Raw genomic sequence first — 16,201 nt, 5'->3', positions numbered from 1 at the left:
CGCGTCATCTGACCAGTTCCGCATTGAGTGAGTCACTGGTACTTCCTGCTTTAGTTTTTGCTTGTAAGCAGGAATCAGGAGGATAGAATTATGGTTTTGCCAAATGGAGGGCGAGGGAGAGCTTTGTATGCATCTCTGTGTGTGGAGTAAAGGTGGTCTTGAGTTTTCCTTTCCTCTGGTTGCACATGTGACATGCGGGTAGAAATGAAGGAAAATAGATATAAGTTTGCCTGCATTAAAGTCCCCAGGCACTAGGAGCTCTGCTTCTGGATGAGCATTTTCTTGTTTGCTTATGGCCTTATACAGCTCGTTGACTGCGGTCTTAGTGCCAGCATCGGTTTGTGGTGGTAAACAGACGGCTACGAAAAATATCGATGAAAACTCTCTAGGTAGATAGTGTGGTCTACAGCTTATCATGAGGTACTCCACCTCGGGCGAGCAATACCTCAAGACTTCAATAATATTAGACATTAAGTACCAGCTGTTATTGACAAATAGACACACACCCCTGCCACTCGTCTTACCAGATGTAGCTGCTCTGTCCTGACGATGCACGGAAAACCCAGCCAGCTCTATATTATCCGTGTCGTCGTTCAGCCATGGCTCTTTGAAACATAAGATATTACAGTTTTTAATGTCCCGTTGGTAGGATAATCTTGACTGTAGATAATCCAGTTTGTTTTCTAGTGATTGCACATTGGCCAACAGAACCGATGGTGGTGGCGATTTACTCACTAACCTACGAATCCTCACAAGGCACCCCGACGCAAATGATAGGGATTTGGGCCTGGTCTCCGGGAAGCAGTATATCCTTTGCGTCTGACTGATTATATAAAACCCTTTGTCCAGTTCTAGTTGAGTAATCACTGTGTTGATGTCCAGAAGCTATTTTCGGTCATTAGAGACAGTAGCAGCAACTTTATTAAAAAAATTTTATTTGACCTTTATTTAACCAGGTAGGCCAGTTGAGAACAAGTTCTCATTTACAACTGCGACCTGGTCAAAATAAAGCAAAGCATTGCGACAAAAACAAAAACACAGAGTTACACATAAACAAACGTACTGTCACGACTTCCGCCGAAGTTGGTACCTCTCCTTGTTCAGGCGGCGTTCAGCGGTCGAAGTCACCGACCTTCTAGCCATCACTGATCCTCTTTTCATTTTCCTTTGGTTTTGTCTTGTCTTGTATAACACCTGGTTCCGATCCAATTCATTACATGTTGTGTATTTAACCCTCTGTTCCCCCTCATTGTCCTTGTTGGTGATTGTTTGTTTGTAAGCTTTGTGCTAGATATGTTCTGGTGTGTGACGGGTTTTGTACCCACTTGTATTATTTTGTATATTTTGGTTTTCTGAGTTTTGAGCACTAATTAAACTGCTCCATTTTATACCAAGTTCGATCTCTTGCGCCTGACTTCCCTGCCACCAGCACGCACCCTTACACGTACAGTCAATAACACAAAAGAAAAATAGAAAAATAGAAAAATCTATGTAGACACATGTAGGGAGGTAGGCAATAAATAGGCCCTAGAGGCAAAATAATTATAATTTCGCATAAATACTGGAGTGATAGATGTGCAGATTATGAATATGCAAGTAGAGATACTGGGGTGCAAAAAAGCAAGAGAGTAAGTAATAATATGGGGATGAGGTAGTAACTCTATGTACAAAATAAGTTACAAACAATGCAAAAAAACAAACAAAATAGCATAGTTGGTTAGGAGCCCGTAAAACGGCAACCATCCCCTCCAGCACCATTATAAGAACATTGTAAGAACATGCAACAATTTCTAAGATTTTACTGAGTTACAGTTCATATATGGAAATCAATCAATTGAAATGATTTCATTAGGCCATAATCTATGGGTTTCACATGAATGGGAATTCAGATATGCATCTGTTGGTCACACCATTTGCCTCATGCAGCGCAACACATCTCCTTCACATAGAGTTGATCAGGCTGTTGATTGTGGCCTGTGGAATGTTGTCCCACTCCTCTTCAGTGGCTATGTGAAGTTGCTGGATATTTGCGGGAACTGTAACAAGCTGTCGTACATGTCGATCCAGAGCATCCTAAACATGCTCAATGGGTGACATGTCTGGTGAATATGCAGGCCATGGAAGAACTGGGACATTTTCAGCTTCCAGGAATTGCGACATGGGACCGTATATTATGCTGAAACAAGATGTTATGGCGGCAGATAAATGGCACGACAATGGGCCTCAGGATCTCCTCACGTTATCTCTGTGCATTGAAATTGCCATTGATAAAATGTGATTGTGTTCGTTGTCCGTAGCTTATGCCTGCCCATACCATAACCCCACTGCCACCGTGGGGCACTCTATTCACAATGTTGACAGCAACAAACCGCTCACCCACACGATGCTATACACGCAGGCTGCCATCTGCCCAGTACAGTTAAAACTGGGATTCATCCGTGAAGAGCACACTTCTCCAGTGTGCCAGTGGCCATCGAAGGTGAACATTTGCCCTGTTGAGGATGATGAGCACGCAGATGAGCTTCCCTGAGACGGTTTCTGACAGTTTGTGCAGAAATTCTTCAGTTGCGCAAACCCACAGTTTCATCAGCTGTACGGGTGGCTCGTCTCAGATGATCCCGCAGGTGAAAAAGCCAGATGTGGAGGTCCTGGGCTGGCGTGGTTACGGTTGGACATACTGTCAAATTGACATTGGAGGCGGCTTATGGCACAGAAATGAACATTCAATTCTCTGGCAGAAGCTCTGGTGGACATTCCCACAATCATCATACCAATTGCACACTCCCTCAAAACTTGAGACATCTGTGGCATTGTGTTTTGTGATAAAACTGCACATTTTAGAGTTGCCTTTAATTGTCCCAAGCACAAGGTGCACCTGTGTAATGACCATGCTGTTTAATCAGCTTCTTGATATGCCACACCAATCAATGGATTATCTTGGCAAAGGAGAAATGCTCACTAACAGGGATGTAAACAAACATGTGCACCACATTTGAGAGAAATAAGCTTTTTACGCATATGGAAGATTTCTGTGATCTTTTATTTTAGCTCATGAAACATGGGACCTACACTTCACATGTTGCGTTTATATTTTTGTTAGGTATAAAATAAAATAATTAAATAAATCCCTACTAACTTCTAGCACATGCTCCCCCCAAAATCCCTCCCAGACCCCCCCAATCCCATTAAACTTAATCTATATCATGCTGAAACTATCCACCTTTAGGATTATTCAGCATGTCAGCAACCTTTTCCACAGTAACATTTGTTACCTCCAATAACTATTTTGTCATACCTACAATAACCTTCAACCTGGCATTTCTGCTTTCCACAACCGAAGTCGTGTTGATAACCTTACCAATGAAAGCTATGAAGTCAACTTTATTCATTATCAACGTGTCCTTTGACAAAGCACATTCAAGAGCGCAAGATTTCTGAACAGGTCTTGAAACCAGGACCAGCAGAAGCACCAGCCCCGAGAGGAAGTCCACTTACTACAGGACTCCTCACTGTAGTTCCACCAATCTGCATATGATACATCATGACTGATTCTATATCTCTGAGCCTCTCTAGCCTCTCTCTTAATCGGATAGGGTGTAAATAAGGCCCTGTGTTCTCATCAAACACCATCACAACTTTCCACTCGGACACATTTTTACTCTTACTTCCTACCTTATGGTGTCTTTATGCTTTCCATACTAGACGCTCCACTGCTTTCAGTGTCATGATCTCTCTTCTTCCTATGTCTTTCCACTACAGACCATTCAGATCCTTGACCCTCATCCTTCCACTCCATATCATCAGAACTGTCACCCAGAAAGAACGCATTCCAGCACAGCTGTTGCTTCCCCAACCTTTTCTCCATTTCCTCCACTTTGTCCGCACTACTCCCGCCATTTGATCTCATTCCAGGGCCATGTTCATTACGAAAATGTTGTAGATAGAAATACCACAAATAGAGCTGATGTGATTCCTTATTCTAGATGTCAGAGAGGCATGTTTGGTTTATCTGAACATTCCAAAACTTTGTGTCCTCCTGTACGTGGAACTGGTGAAAACTATTGTAGCAGAAAGTGACAATTTCACAGCGTTGAAATGAAAGATGTGATTTTCACAGACAGATTGCATATTATTTTGTGGACTTTAATCTTTCATAGATTATTCATCTTGAACTGAAGTTCTTAGATTCTATTTCTGTGATCTTCTTCCAAGCAGTTGTCTACCGGGATATATGGTTTTGAAGGCAGAAGAAGTTTATAGAAATATAGTAAAGAAATGTAAAATATTTGTCAAGAAGAAAAAAGATAACTTTAAACGTTTATTGAACTCTTACTAAAATAAAAAAATGCATTGGCACCAGAATTTGGATGTTGGCTTGAACATTCGTGATGTTCCCGAAACAGTGGATATGTTTGCTCTTTCCCATTCATAGCAAGGGGAACAGCCTTGACAGGAATACCATTACATATTTCATTTGTGATTTTTACTACCAAGCATAACACACATGTTCATGAGTTATGCAAAATCCTTATTATTCCAAGCCAATAGAATGCAGTCACCACATAGTAGTGTATTACCCTGTGACAGTGTCTGCTCAGTCTGCAGGGTTGGCACCATGTTCTCCGGTAGCTCCACTCTGAAGGAGTTTAATGCAATTATAAATAAATAAGCATGTGGTGGGGAAGAAGACGGGGCCCTTTGGGGACAAGCTGAGAGAAAATAGTGGAAGTTTAATTAAAGCTGCGAAACCATACTCCTACTCACACACACACACATGCACACAAACACACACACACACACACACACACACACACACACACACACACACACACACACACACACACACACACACACAAACTCACACACATAGTGAAACACACAAACAAACACATACTGGCGAAAAATTGTTGTGTGTGCGTGCATGTGTGTGCTCATGGCTTTTATTATGTGTAGCATCTGGAGAATATCCTCTCATGTGGCCACACATCACTTCATTGGTTTTGATAATGTAATCATTATCATTAGAAAGAAAGGAATTAGATTATCTGAATGTGGAAAAAAGTGAAAGCAAGATTTCCAGGAGGCAGGTCAAGTGGTGGTACAGTCAGTGTGCTTCAGTTGTGCACTCCTATCCCCACACCATAAAAAGGCAGCACATTGTCTTTTTTTTGCTCATGTTTTTTGCTCATGTTTTCTTCTGGTGAATGATTGAACTGCCAGTCTCCCTGTAATTACCTGAGGGGTGTCAGGCGAGCAAATGTGCAGCCAGTAAAATGTTGATGAGGGAGTATTGAATTTGCACTTTAATTAGAGTGCTTATAGAGTGTGGATTACACGTAGCACTCCAGGGTCACTGCTCTCACTCAATTACTACACCAACCACACCATGGGAGGAGGGACAGCAGAGAGGGGGAACGGGAGGGTTAGGGTTAGGAGAGAGAAGGTACAGGAGGAAATGAGGAAGGTTGGATATGACAGGATGAGGGGCTGAGGTGCAGTTTAGGTCATTTAGTAGACTGTACTGAGGACATGTGAGGAGAGTGAGAATAAATAACAGATGGGGTAGGCAAAAGGAAGAACCTAAGAAATTAAGAGAATTATGAAACATTGAGCAGAGAGGCAGGTTGAATACATTCCCAGTGCACTTCTCTACGTTTTATTAAAAGCAAATGGATACTAACCACTCAGTCCAACAGTGATGACTTTTTGTCTGTTGAAGTGTTTATCTCCCCATTTTCCATTTATGTGCTGTTTATTTACATAATTATCCTTAAAGTTGAAGAGTCTAGACCGAGGAGTCAGTAAAAAAGGATAGTAAACAACAACATCAACCACAACAATCCGCCGGAGTCCCTGGGTAAATTCACAAATGGATTTATTGAGCCAATGAGTGAATATCTCCGGCCATTTAGAGTGGATTTGTCTGTTAGGCAGCGATAAACGACAGCTTGCCTTTCTTCGGATTAGCTCCTCAGTTCTGAAAAAGAGATCGTTGAAGGACGTGCTTATAGAGTAAACAAGGCAATGGCAAAAAGGAAAAATAAACTAATTTGATTGCTTGGCTGCACTTTAAAAGACAAAGCGAGATAATATGAATAATTAATTGTTACAGGTCATTATGGCGGGCTTTTACTGCTTAATTACTGTTTGTGTTGTTTACACAATCAAGACAGACTCAGATTAAAACATTTCAAAGGGATAACTTGAACAGAGGCAATACAGTGGCAAAAATCAGTTTAAAATTCTTCAGTCAAACTTATATCATAATGTATCATAATTAATGAAAATAAAATGATAATTTTTTTTTGAAATATCCCTACACAAAATGTGTGAACAGACACAGAGGAATGACTTGAAGCATATTAGCCTCCTGTACTAATTTAGAAAGTAATAGGCCTACAATGATATGTCCATTGTCCACATGCTTTGCATAATAATAATTAGAATGGGATTTGAGACCACAGATCAGGACAGATCAGATCTCTTCTCTCTCTCTCTCTCTCTCTCTCTCTCTCTCTCTCTCTCTGTCTCTCGTCAACATAGAGGCCGTGTAGCCTTGTGTGTAGTCTTCCCACAGGCCCTGAAGGAATCTCTCCCACCGCACTCACATAATCACTTCAGACCCGGCTGCTTAGGCCAACATATCCACCGAGACTCACCAGCCCCTCGCTGCAGGCCAAGTCAGACCGCTGAGTGAAAAAAATCAACTGTAAAGACAGAAACAAAAAACTACAAGTCAGACTGTCATTTAGATGTTACAGGGTATTCTACTTTATTTCACTGTGGTTTGTGTGGAGATGAATGCTGGACTTTAGGCCTACACTCAATGGATAATGCAGACTGTAAGACTAAATATTCAGTGTGTGTGTTTGCTTGATCAGGCTTGTATCCTTGACTTCCCTGCCAAGGAAATGAAAATATGCATAGAAAAAGCTCACAACGCTCAATCCACAGACTAAATGGGCTAAAACTCCCTTCAACAATATTAAAGGAGAGGGCTTTAATGGTGTGTTTAATGATTCCTTACTCTGGCAAATGGACTTTTTCAAAATCCCAACGCTGTTAGAAAGGGACTCTTTCTCCTCTAATTAGAGACGGTCCCACTATTCCAAACGGAGGTAGTTTTCTTTATTGAAAAGAAGAAATCAGTGCTGTTTGTGCTTGCTACCTCTCTTATGACGAGCTTGAAATGCATACTCAATCAGTCAGCCGGGTGGAAAAGAGTCCTGCAATGAAATGATTAAGTTGAAAAGATAGTTTGAACATTTCCAGAAAGGCCTCTTGAGGGCTAAGAGCATAACAAGATAGTTTGTGTGCTCTGGGACATTAGCATACATTTGTGAGAACCAGATTCTCAGTTTGCCCAAGATGGGAAGGGAATCTCTTCTAATCCAACCAATATAATGCTTCTCAGATAGATGTCCTATTTGCTATTTCAGTTTTTTCCCCAAATTTCTTGTCAAAGGAGCCAATTATTAATATCTTAATTAGCTACTAGGAGATGAAAAGTGAGGGAGAAATATTTGAAGTGGAAACTGCTTGGACACAGTTAGGCTGTAGCCAGCACAATGCAATTGGAATGATAATTACCTCATAAAGCCTGGAATAAAAAAATTCTGCTATGATTGACTTCTCAGCAAGGTGAATCTCAGGGCTATGTGCCATATACTGTACCTGCACTGCTGCACTTCCAACTAAGACATTCTGGCACACAAGTCATGTTCTTCACACTGTTTAGCCCATACTGTATGTCTGCTCACTGCAGTAGATACCAATCAGCTCAGTATGGGTTTGTACTTGTCTTTATCAATCTGTTTTCCTGACATTGAAAGGGCGTAACGACTCCAAGCCACAGGTCAATGCACTTTTTCTTCTCTTCCATCCCCAAATTAGGCCAGTAGAACAGCAGTGCTTATAGACAAACAAAAACTGCTGTGGCCATTAAAGATGCCATGGACTTTTTAATGAAGTCTCATTAAGGCACTATGAAGTGATACAGAGTAAAGCCCATCCTATCTCAGTTGGGTGTTCAGAGATTCTGAGACGCAGAGAATAGTGTGTTCTCATTACAGTGTCTTAAAGAAGAGCTGAAACAGAAACATTTAACATCTCTGTCATCAGTGTCTCAGTAATACCTTATCATCTCCCAAAGCAATACTGACTTTCTTATTACCGCTCCCTCTTGACCTCAGCCATCAATCACATTGTTGATTTGTAGAGAGAGAGAGAGAGATCAGAAATGTATGACCTGGATTTGGATAGCTTCAGATGTTGATTCCTCAGGCACAAATGGGCTTTGAATCCTTTGAATCCCAGTCTGTAGAGTCACTCATAGGGCCATTCTCACATGGCATCACCAGATCAAACTGTGTCCTACCTCCTCAAATCAACTGACAGACTGGGAATGGCTTAAGTCTTCTTTGTACAGCACATAATTCATATAGATGACACATATTCTCAGGCAGTGGTATATTAAAAACATGAAAGTATCACATTATTATATAAACGCTCGGCCCAAGAACCTATAATGAATATAATTGCATCCGTTCAGGCATTCAGAGGGGGGAGCTTCTTTTCATCATGAAACAAACTCGAGCTCCAATAGTCAAAGACCTGCAGTCCCATCTAGGACATTAGTTTCAACCAATCCTGGAAAGGCATTAGAGAGAAGGTAATCGGGTTAGCCACTTAAAAGCAGCGCACCAGAAACTCTATTATTGGAAAAGTAATGGAGACCGACGTTTGTCTGTAAGCTTCGGCTGTTTGGTTAATTACAGATCTATGAACAACATTGGCACTCATTTACATACAGTATGCAAATTCAGAGCAAACCAGCAGAGCTGTTTCTGTCACTGGTGGCATTTGTCTGGAGGAGAGAGAGAACGAGAGAAGGAAAGAGGGGAAGAGAGGAGAAGAAACATGACATAGGTGGAAATGTTGAGAGAAAATGGAGAGATAGCAAGAAGAGATAGAGAGAAAGAGTCCTAACAGAGAGCCAGGCAGAGGGGACGAGATATTGAGATTCTCTGCAGTCTAACGGAAGTGTTGAGGAAGCAGTGGGAGGGGTAGGGCTTTGTCAACACAAGCCAGTTACACACACAGTCAGTGAATCAAGTGGGAATGACTTCACCTGAACACACACCAATTATCTGAGTTCTAAATATGACAAGACAAGACAACCACACTGGTAAACACAGTACAGGGAGGACAACCATATTGTCTATGCAGTTATGCTGAGACACTCAGTTTTGGCACATCATGTGAGTGTTTGTACTCCAACAATTACACATTCCATATGGTGACAGTTACAAGTTTCCTTTAGGGGTACTTCCCTAGTAAGTTCATGGGGGCTCCCGCTGTCACTGTGATGCTCAGGTGTGCCCAGATGTTGCTTTGCATGAATCTGTGGTCTGCTAGTGTTTGTAGCATTGCATGTTACTAATTCATTTAGACAGCAGGGGGACATGGGGAGCGGGTCCCTGGGGCTTTCTCTGCTTTACACACTGTATGCCACAAGCTGTCTGGGAGAGGGTAGCGGACAGGGTGCTGGTTGTGGTGTGGTGGGGGCCTTGAAACTGAACAGCTAGCAAACAAGTCACGTGTCTGCTGCTCTAATGAGTCACATGTCACTGCTCCATTGACGTCAGTGAACAGCGAGAGGCGTCCCACTTGGGGAGGCCTTTGGAGACAAATACTCTCTCTCTCGGCCTCTTTCACTTTCTCTCCATCTCTCTCTCCATCTGACTCTGTCTTTCTCTCTCTCTCTCTCTGCCTCTTTCCCTCTCTCACACAAATACCGACTGAGTTTACACACTAATATCAATAAAATCCATGTCCCAAGTTGATGTCTTCCTCCTGACTGAAGCCTCCTCCCTCCTCCTGCTGATTTCCCCATCAGACTGCCCTAATTCACACAGTCTCCTGAGGAGCCATGAAAGTGCTACCTGTTTTGTCTGTGTTCTCTTCCCAGCTTTCCCCTCTCCTCCTCCCTCCACTGTACTGCTGAGGAGGACTGCCTGTGGATGCTGCTGGCGCTGGAGCTACAGTCCAGTAATTCATCTCTTCAGAGGACGAGTGAGATTCCAGATGGTCCGTCTCTGATGGTATGTGTGTGCGTGTGTGCGTGTGTGTGTGTGTGTGTATGTGTGTGTGTGTGTGTGTGTGTGTGTGTGTGTGTGTGTGTGTGTGTGTGGTGTGTGTTGTTTCATTGGATTATTAACTTCTGTTTAATGACCTCGCTCCACTTTGCCTAATCCACTTCCACATTGGAGCCATATGTGTGCCTACCTTGCGTAAAAAAAACACCCACGAGTCAACCCAACAACGGCACAGAGAGCAGAGTACGGTTTGGAGGAAGGGTTTCCTTAATCATCTGCTCTCAATCTCTTTTTGCCACTTCTCTGAGATTCGACATTGCGTGTGAGACATTTCAGCACCATGGACAGCTCTGTCCCCTATTACATAAGCCCAATTATATAGCGAATGGAATCTAAACTGCGATGGAATAAATAATAAATAACCTGCTCATTATGTCCCATTTTGTGTCTGTATGTTGATAGATGTCAGGGTTATTATGAGCAACTTGCAACAGAGGAATGTGGGTTTGTTGAACGCTCACAACCACACACTCCCGACACGCCGAGTCTTTCGCAAAATCAATAATCCAATATGTTCAGTCAGAGATAAAGGATGATCAGAAGAAAGGTGCATCGGCCCCGAGAGAAGCGTCCATCACGCGGGGCTTGCACATTACAGGAGAGGAACGGAAGGTGAGCCTGCCAAATAGATTCTCGCGGGAGTGTCAATCACATGCACAGTAATGATAACACGGGAGACAAATGAAGGCAATAACTTGCAATGGGATTAGACTTCCCTATGAAAGTGCGGATATGGGCGATTTGGGGCATTTGTCTCCACTATATTGTGCAAATATGGCAGCAATACAGTAGGCTCATATGGTTAACGAGTCTGGAGCTTTAAAAATCAGGAATAGACCTACAATTATTCACATGGTCCAGAGCAGAATTCCTGCATCAGCTGTTACTCAACTCAGGTAAAACACACAGGGAGATGTTCATTGAAAATAAGTGATGTCACTTATGTAGACAGATTTCTAACAGAATACACAAGAAAAGCATATGGCTATGCTACTATTTAGCATTTGCTGTTTAGCCTATTACCCTTTTCACACTAAGCTGTACTAGGCTAGCCTGGTTGCTTATACATCCACCATATTCTTTTCAGTTGGCTAAACATAAGACCAGACTTCTTTGATATGTGTCCCAATATCCTCACGCGGAGAGATGATAAAATGGGGTTTTAGTTGGATGGTTGTTCTGCTGTGTGGGTAGGGGGGAAGCATGCGTATAAAAGCACCTGGGTGGCTGAAATAGCTTTATAAAACGACTGTCGGAATTCCAAATGCGATGCATCACAGCAGGCCCGGAGCGGAAAGTCAAAGGTGTAGGCGGTAATCGCCTCAATAGCGCGCTTGGCCATTTCTTCAGTGTGATTGTGAGCTGAGCCGCGGCCCAAACGTCTGCCGTCTCCCGGGACGTTAGAGCAAACCAAGGTAGAAAATGAAAATGTTTCACCTCACTCACATATCAAACCACCCATGTGTCAATAAGACAGGCAGGATAGGCAAATATGTGTCACTGTAAGAGAGGTCCATGAGTTTAGAGAAGAGGTATAAGCACCTATCAGCATAGACATATGTTTTAAATGATTTTATGAGGATGACCATCACATCATAGGCATGTTTTAACAAATAATGTCATGTTGGGCCATTGAATAAATGCTCTGCTGCACATCCATCAATCTTCTTGCAATTGATAGCCTGCAGGTTTCACAAAGCGCTGATTTTAGTGACCCAGCAGGGACACAATCAGTGCCAGGTCTGTCTGGGGGAATAGAGGCCCTAAGAAATCAGAGGCCATATTCGCACCATGTCACAATGTGTCGCTTAATGGACTATGTGACAGTGGATGCTATTGCTGAGGATATTTGCACGGACAAATTATTGTTTAGCTCTCCGGTTTTAGGAGAGCGTGCATTTCGTGTCCCCCGTGTGGCGTCTGACCCTAAACAGCAGTCTACGCACAGTGGTTTGGAAGCAGGCCTCGGTTATATCCCTGTCTCTCATCAAAATACTGCCAGCATGAATACGATATTGTGATCATCTCAACTCTGCCTCATGCACGTACGCATTTGACAGGAAGGAAAAAGTGATATGAAAGTCTAGACAAATAGTTTAGTTTATTTAATAGTTTTACATTTTCATATCATTGCCTCGAGGCTCCAGCTATAATGACCAGCATAGCTCCTGATGAGTTTTCACTTTAGCTGTGCATAATGTTTTGGTTTGAAGCATGCTAGAAGTCTCCAGGTCTCATAACATTTTTTGCTTTGACTATATGATTCAGTTTTCAATAAGTAACATCAAACTTGCTGGACAAATTAAACCTGCTATATTAAGGAGTTACACATCCGTACTATTGAATGTCCAGTGTGTTATGGGGACCGGGGTAGCATACGTACCAAAAACTACAGCAAGCCGATTTGTCTGTAGCTGTTGAGGCTGAGTTAATTACAGCCTAGTCAGTTCTGGCTGATTGTCTGTTTTGAAAATTCCTCTCCAGCCTGTTTCAATTTGCAACTAAATGGGAATGGTCCACCAGAGATGTATCAGAATTAGTCATGTTTTTTTCTCTGTCTTAGTCAAACACATCTGCGGTCACAGGTTCATTTCTGCAGTAGGCTGTAAGACAGGGGAAGCACAGGTTCATTCTGCAGTAGGCTGTAAGACAGGGGAAGGACAGGTTCATTCTGCAGTAGGCTGTAAGACAGGGGAAGGACAGGTTCATTCTGCAGTAGGCTGTAAGACAGGGGAAGGACAGGTTCATTCTGCAGTAGGCTGTAAGACAGGGGAAGGACAGGTTCATTCTGCAGTAGGCTGTAAGACAGGGGAAGGACAGGTTCATTCTGCAGTAGGCTGTAAGACAGGGGAAGGTCAGGTTCATTCTGCAGTAGGCTGTAAGACAGGGGAAGGTCAGGTTCATTCTGCAGTAGGCTGTAAGACAGGGGAAGGTCAGGTTCATTCTGCAGTAGGCTGTAAGACAGGGGAAGGACAGGTTCATTCTGCAGTAGGCTGTAAGACAGGGGAAGGACAGGTTCATTCTGCAGTAGGCTGTAAGACAGGGGAAGGACAGGTTCATTCTGCAGTAGGCTGTAAGACAGGGGAAGGACAGGTTCATTCTGCAGTAGGCTGTAAGACAGGGGAAGGTCAGGTTCATTCTGCAGTAGGATGTAAGACAGGGGAAGGTCAGGTTCATTCTGCAGTAGGCTGTAAGACAGGGGAAGGTCAGGTTCATTCTGCAGTAGGCTGTAAGACAGGGGAAGGACAGGTTCATTCTGCAGTAGGCTGTAAGACAGGGGAATGACAGGTTCATTCTGCAGTAGGCTGTAAGACAGGGGAAGGACAGGTTCATTCTGCAGTAGGCTGTAAGACAGGGGAAGGTCAGGTTCATTCTGCAGTAGGCTGTAAGACAGGGGAAGGACAGGTTCATTCTGCAGTAGGCTGTAAGACAGGGGAAGGACAGGTTCATTCTGCAGTAGGCTGTAAGACAGGGGAAGGACAGGTTCATTCTGCAGTAGGCTGTAAGACAGGGGAAGGACAGAATGTCAATTGTGAATCCCTATGTTAAAACCTTGTGGTACCATTTAGAAGCACTTGAGCTCAGAATACAAAAACCAGTCCCAGTGTAGCAGAGCACGACTCTTGGGTCCCAGCAGTGTTTGGGACCTTCACATAATTAAAATACAGTGGCTGGTATCTAGAAGAGGTGACACCGCCCCCTAGGGTCAGCGTCATATATTGCACACACTCATATTCTCACTGTAGCAACATCTGGAAGAGCAAAAACACTTCCCCTCTAACCTGGTGCTTTCTACAGATACTTTCACTCCAAATGTAGAAATTAGGGGTTATCACAAATAGCCCCAAAAATAATAACATCCTGGGTGAAGACACTTTGAGCTTAAACAGAATGAGGCAAAGCGGGAAGGAGAACAGAAGGATGTGATAGAGAAGATGAGGAGGAAGGAAAGTCAGATGCTGGGAGTGCTGGCAGCTGGTGGGGGTGGGCACGCCTGTCTGTGGCTCTCTCTGTCTCCCTCTGCTCTGCTGTGACTGCGGAGAAGGCGACAGATGGAGTCCGAAGGTTCTGCTCCAGTCCCAGCGCTGCTCCACCATTCTGACTGCTCTGGATGAGGGCCAGCAGCCAGGGGAACATGGTGGCCATGCCCAGCCCCGGGGGTCAACCACTTACAGAGAGGGGTCGCCCTGCCTGGTGCTCACCTCTGCTGCCACACACACACACACACACACACACACACACACACACACACACGCACACACGCACACACGCACACACGCACGCACGCACGCACGCACACACACTCTGCTGCCTCCCTGTGGAGGAAATAACGTCAAAGCAATCTGTGAATTCAAATCAAATATTATTTGTCACATGCTTCGTAGACAACGGGTGTACACTACCAGTGAAATGCTTACTGACGGGCCCTTCCCAACATTGCAGAGAGAGAAATAATTGTGATGAAGATGAATACCCTGTTGCATGTACTCCTATTAGAGAAGAGTGTTGTATATCTTCGGAGGCCTATGCTTTTCACCCAAACTCACAGAATGTGTATGAATGTACATTCATTTTCATCAGCGGTCATGTTGAGAGCTACAGTAACATACCCAGCAATCCTCTGCAATAAGGCAGTGGAACATTTCTGTCTGTGGTCCCCTATGACTTCTTTGTATATGTGGCTTGCGTGCACTGTGTGACAACATGATGAGAAGCCAGTCCTGACTCAGGAGGAACAGCATAGTGGGGTTCACTGGATTGTGTCAAAGCCCCAAGTCTGTGAAGTTGATGAGAGTAACTGTGTGATCTCTGTGCCACTGCTCATGTGGCAAATCAGTGGAGAAGATCTTTACACCCATACAGAGTGGAGAGTTATAAGACATAAACAAGCAAATGTTGCTTGATCTACTGGTCTTCCTATTAGCCTCATGCTCATTTGTTTGTGTTCATGCCCTGGACACTAATTACTGGTACCAAGATAGCAACGTGGCATAAAAGATAACAATCCAAAAACTGGAAACTGTTTCCCTTGAGGAAGGAGAAACAAGTTACACATATTTGTAAATGTGTTTATTTTTTACTCTAGGGCTTCCTTAGACCTTCATCTGTCTCCCTCCCCGTCAGAGGACATTTTGGTTCAGTCCTGTTCCAGTTTCTCCTGGAGTCTGCCTCAGTTGTGTGGGTGTCTGTGTTCATTAGCTACAGATCTGAATTATGAGTAAGGCCCCTTTTCTTATCGTCTTACAGCAGCAAAACTGTTGTTTCTCCTCACAGCAGTCCTTACATCTCCCGGGGGTGCTTTTGGAGCACATTATCAGATCTTCTTCTGTCCAGTTAAAAAGGTACAGTTGGCAAAAGCTCTCTCTCAGCATTAAAGAAAGAGTCCCAACTGAAATGTCTGTGATTTATATTAAGAGACAGGACTGAGGAAATCTGACTGGGTCTTAAATTCTAGACTGTACCTCCTCAAGGCTCTGGCTGTTAAGAGTGACAGACTGTGCTACGCAGATTGACCAGGGGGGCCAATGGGAGGGCCACAGCTCCCTGACAACACTCTGGGGCTTTGCATGTCATGATGGGAGGTCAGTGACACAGCGTGTTGGGATCTGAAGGGATGGCGAGATCATGTGGACCTCAAAGTAGAAGTTTGAAAGACTCACAGGATTTCTGGTCACTCTTAGATATTGTGGTAATAAAGTAGAACATGTGGAAATGGATCCTGTCGTCCATAGGTTGAACCACTACACAAAATATAAAAATACATCAATGATTCTACAATGTGGCAATGAAAATACAAAGTCAGGCTGCCTACAAAGACATATGATCCGTCTCTCTCACCAGTTTACCATTAGCAAGACAGACAAAGCCCTTCCATTATCAGTGAACATGAAATGAATCCTACGAGACCATTTCAGCAAATAATTCAGCCATTATCATTCATGACTCAATCACAGAGGAAATTGCCAGGGGGAGATATGCCGTCAGCCTTCAGTGGAGGCGAAGAAAAGAGAAGAGTGATGTTGGGGACAACAAAAGGAAGACAG

Source organism: Salmo salar, chromosome ssa03 (genome assembly GCF_905237065.1).
Source record: "Salmo salar chromosome ssa03, Ssal_v3.1, whole genome shotgun sequence".
NCBI lineage: Eukaryota > Metazoa > Chordata > Actinopteri > Salmoniformes > Salmonidae > Salmo > Salmo salar.
Note: the sequence above shows the minus strand (reverse complement) of the source record.